Below are 5,459 nucleotides of genomic sequence, written 5' to 3'. Positions count from 1 at the left end.
AGAAAAAAGGAGAGAAGGAGGAGAGGGAAGGGAAGAGAGAAGGAAGGAGAGGCGACGTAAATGAAGAATCAGGAGGAGAATGAAGGAAGAGGACGAATGGAGAGAGAGAGAGAGAGAGAGAGAGAGAGAGAGAGAGAGAGATTGGTAGGTGATACTGTATTTGTGTAAAGTGTGGTGAGGGAGATAATATTAAAGACTGATAAGACTGTATTTTCACCCCTGTCTGTTTTTGTCTGTGGCTGTCTGTCTGTTTCTCTGCATGTGTCTGTCTTTCCTGTGTTTGTCTGTCGGATTGTGTCTGTCTTTCTGTGTCTGTCTCAGTCTGTGCCTCTCTGTGCGTCTGCCTATCTTTGTTTCTCTCTCTTGCAGTTCGTGTGTGTGTGTGTGTGTGTGTGTGTGTGTGTGTGTGTGTGTGTGTGTGTGTGTGTGTGATAGTCTCAGAATTTCAGGATACTAAAGGAAGAATCGTGATAAAACCTTGTGTTAATATTTCTATTGACTAGGGAATAAAATTATTAACTTTGAGAGCAAGACAGGGACACAGCTGTATGTTTCGTAAATAAGAGGAAGTTCAGCGTCCTTCAAGTCGACCCAAGAATTGTGGAAAATGACCTCAAGTGACAATTATATGCCAGACTGGAAATATTGTCGCGAACTCCTCAACGGGATGGGGGTACGCGCTATACTGAGTGCCCTTATTATTCTCCATTCATGTGTCCGGAACACATTATGCAATTTACTCAACCCTTTCCATCCAATGACGTGTATTTTTATTGTATTCATGCTTACTCCAGACGATATGAGAGAGAGAGAGAGAGAGAGAGAGAGAGAGAGAGAGAGAGAGAGAGAGAGCATTAAACAACCATTCTTTGTAAATAATGACATATCCGCTATAACGACAACGGTAAACAGATGAAAACAGTAATAGCATGGAAAACTGGGAACCCGGTATTGAAGTGTGGTTGTGGCTAAGTAGGTAATATTGGAGAGAGAGAGAGAGAGAGAGAGAGAGAGAGAGAGAGAGGTATATGTCTGTGAACATACTAAACATCTAAGCACATGAGTCACGGTATGCGTGTTTTCCCCATTTTCTATAAAATTCTGCAATAAATGCCAGTATGCTCAAACAGGGCGTAATTTAATTTCCAACCTACAGGCGATTAAGCATACATCAATACACTGCAACACATCCAGGCAAATATATTAACACCGCTCATACACATCCGCAGTTTATATTCACATCCACGTTGGTGCATCCACTGGAATACACTCGTTCCCAGAAATGCGCTAATAAAATCGCTTCAATACCAGACGATTAACACACGACAAATAAAAACATCAAATTTGTGCACGAGCCTTTAATTACATGCCAATAGAAGCCTCGTATAATGTCAGTCACAGGAATTAACCTATATATATACGTCCCGCGTTTTACAATGAATAATATATCTGACACAGTGACACGTAATCTGGAGCTTAATTATCAATATTACTGACACGAACCAAGTAATACGCATCAATACATTCTTTTTTTATGGATATTTATGAACATATGGTGTTGGCGGGAGAGGGGGAAGCGCGGATGTGATTTATCATCGAATTCATGGATCTGAATAGCCCCGAGCCTCCCCAGCTCACTGTAAATCGCCCATTTGCCAAACAATTAGGCCCAAAGGATCAATTTGATGGTTAAAAAATGGAAAAAAAGGAGTGTGGGGTAACGCTTCCTCTCATACGTTCATCTGGCAGCAAATGGCAACCATGGCAGAACATTCTTTCTTAAATAAAAAGGAGATGATTTATCATTTCGCGTGTGGAGTGTGAGGAAATACTGCAAATAATTTATTTTTTACTTCCAGATCTGTTTGACATGGGGAATAGTAAGGAAGAAGTATTAGATTAATCATTTGTACTCGAATTCTCTCTCCGAGCGTAAACACCCGACGGGGAAAAGCCAGAGTATTCCAGATTTATTCAGTTTTATCTCATGTGTGCATTAATACGTGGACTGCGTCGAGATGCTTGGATGAGGGTGAGTACTGATCTCTGCACCATTTGTAAATGATGAACAATGTGTGTGTGTAATTTAAATAAGACAAAATTGCGTGGTTTTAAGGCTACGGGTTATTTTTGGAAGATTGGGACAAATGTTGATCAGATATTTTTCTTTCGTAATGTTAGTCTTTTCTGCTGCCAGGATGCTAATCTAAGGAAGTGGAAATGAATGGAATATGCGGTATGTAAGAGAAAATTATTGGTGAATAGTTTCATAAGGAATTTTGGAATGAATCTGGCTAGGTCGTTGTCATGGTTGCCGACACCCTTACATATCAGTACGTCCAGGCTCACAAACATTCACGGCAGCACACGTACACACACATATACACACACCCCTGGTAAACAAACGCACTCGGCCGCACACACTCACGCGCGCGGGATCAATTTGTGTATGAAAGGAGTGTGTTATATAGGAGTCCACCCCCCTCCCCTATGCCTCCCCTGTCCTCTCTCTCCCTCCTGGCCCAACCCAGCCTCCATCCCTCCGTCCCTCCTTTCTTCTCCCTTTCCCTTCACTCTACTTTCCTTCAGTCCTTCTTTCATATCCCCATCCTTCATTCCCTCTTCTCGTGCCCACTTCATTCCGCCTTTCCCTTCTCTCTACTGTCTTTCAGTCCTTCTTTCATATCTCCCCCATGCTCCATTCCCACTCCTCGTGTCCACTTCATAATATCTCTGCCCTCCTTTCCTTCCACTTATTTAGTGTATATTATGTGCAGAAACATTTTTGTACTAATGGTTAGATTTTCTGTATCAGTGAAGAGAGGAATAATTATATTTAGAACAACCTGCTGTAAATTTCTGAGTTCTGCAGATGCTCTACCATTTAACTGCAGCAATTTCTCAGAAGAAGGTTGTCTGGTGTTATTTGAAATATATAATGTACAAAGTCAGAACTGTTTTAAAATCTTTCTGCTACAGTAGGTTTTACCGATAATGTAGAAATAAGTTGCTCTATGTTAGCCAGGAAAAACTCCAAGTCAGTTTTGCAGTCAAGGGATTAGGAGGAGCCAGAAGAGGCACGATTAACAGAGGGCACCATCATTTCTAGTTAGTTGGTGGTAATTAATGGCAGGAAAGCTAGTACCAGACAGCAGTTCTGAATTCAGGTGCTAAATTACTGTAGATGCTAATGACAAAACTTCTGGTTGATGTGATGTCACTTGCCTGACTGAGAACACTTTTTTTGCAGGTAGTATACCAGCAGACTTCAGCAGCTTGATATGAACCAATTGAGAGGTACTGCCTGAGGACTGTGGGACAGTGATCTGATAACCAGAACTAATAACATTATTATATCAGGTATGTTTTTATGGATTGATGTTGAAGTGTGTAGTAGTAGTAGGATCATAAGCCTTAATAATCATATTAACCCGTCACGTCCCGAGGTTTTCCGCACCTCCGACATCCCCCAGTCCCGAGGTATTTTCTAAAAAAAATTTTTTGGCTAAAACCTTCGCTTTTGGTGAGAAACATCGAAAATTCATAGAGAAATCGCTCACCTGAGGTTTAAAATACTCAATCCAGGTAGGAGTTCCTCCTTACCTGACTGGGTTTTCTAACATGCTGGCACCAAAGAAAACGAGTTCTATGGGAGGGTAACTATTTTATCCACTCATAAACGGTATTTATTTATTTACTTGGTACGAATTTATATGTAGTATGAGAGTATATTGGTTTTCAAGCAGTAATATAGGCATTATAAGCATTGTTTCACTCACTAACTAATCACCATTCATGACCTTTTTTTCCCACATTACCTGATCATCATTTCTGACTGTTTCTTCCTGTAATGCTATGTAAACCTTGTCCTCCACATTGTCATCGATTGGGAAATCATTCTGGCCCTGAATGTCTTTATTGGCCAGGTCACTGGTAACAGGTGAATTGCAGAGACAATGGCGTGAGGGGGGGAGGGGGGAGGTTATGCGGTGTAAGGCATTGTCCCTGCTTGGCATCTTGTAGAGGAATAGAGGAAGGTGTCCCATGTATACATATGAAAAATCACGCGCGAAAATTGAAAATTGTGCAAATTAGGGACCTTGCAATTGCACGATGTACCGGTACGTCGCCGGGACTGGCAAATGCAAATCGTTGCAACGTACCCATATGTTGACGGGACGGGGCGGGTTAAGTCACAGTGCATACCCGAAGGCTTTGATTTTGTCAACACTGGAACCATTTCTGTCTTATTTGTATGTGGTGATTTTCACATGTCAGTTCTGCATACATTGGTCTGTTCTGCCAGCCTTTGCCGTTCAGCCACTTCTGCGTGACTTTGTGAGTGTGTAAGTTCTGCATGCCTTTGTCAGTCAGTTATTTGTGCTTGCATTGGCATCTACATTTATATCACCGTTGTGTTTCACTGTTGAGTGTTTTTTTGCGCGAAATTCTATTTTTAGAGTAATATTTAACTTTCACTTGTTGGTCATCTTTGCCGTATCAGCTGTTTACCATGGGCACGGAATGCTCCTTGCTGTCCTTGTTTGCCAGTGCTACTGTGCATCCTTTGTGCCCAGGGCTAGGTAAACCCAGTCCTGGTTCTGGGACAGGACTGCATAAGACCAGTCTTGACCAGTCTGATTTTTCTGAATCCGTCTTGCCAGAACAGCCATGGGACTGGTTCTGACCGGTCTGAAAGCCTAACGAAAATGTGGCATAAGTCAGTTCTGCTTGTCGTGATTATTCAGTTTTTTCTGCGCGTCATTGCCAGTCAGTCATTTCTTTGTGCCCTGGTTGGCCAGTCATTTCAGTTTGCCATGGTTGGTCAGTCAGTTTTGCATGCCGTCATTGGTTAGTTCTGTGTGACATGGTTGGTTAATCAGTTCTGTATGCCATGGTTAGTCAGTTAGCTCTTTGTGCCTTTCTTTGTTGGCCACTTCTGCATGGCATCCTCAGTCAGTCATTTCCGCATACCTCTCTTGGTCAGTCGGTTCAGTGTGCCTTCAGTCAGTTGTTCATTCAGTTCTGTACACCTAGGTCATCATTTGAACAATATTGTAAATAGTTTTGCATTCAAAATTTGCATTGCCCAAGATGATCAGACAAGGTTAAATTAAGTAGAGTAGCACTGCTGTCAGGCATTTCGGATCAGTAAGAATATGTTTATGGCAGACTGTTAATGTAGCTAGCCTATCTGCAAGTTTAGACTAACAAAGGAAAAATTGAGCAAGAGGCTTATCTTTATGCTGATCACTACAGTATCTAGTAATAGCTGTTTATTGTATTGTATGCCAGTCATTGTCTTTTTTTTTTTTTTTTTTTTTTAGCAGGTTATCATATTCTCATTTCTGGCAGAAAAGAGTAGGAGGTACTGCTTTGATGTATAGTACCGTACAGTTTGCCGTCAACCAGGTTTAACTTCCATATCAGTTGTTGATTATCATGAGGCTATGTATACT

Source organism: Coenobita brevimanus, chromosome 26 (genome assembly GCF_032717465.1).
Source record: "Coenobita brevimanus isolate Jiangsu-jjx chromosome 26, ASM3271746v2, whole genome shotgun sequence".
Taxonomy (NCBI): domain Eukaryota; kingdom Metazoa; phylum Arthropoda; class Malacostraca; order Decapoda; family Coenobitidae; genus Coenobita; species Coenobita brevimanus.
The sequence above is the reverse complement of the archived record's forward strand: the minus strand, read 5'-3'. Positions refer to the sequence as shown.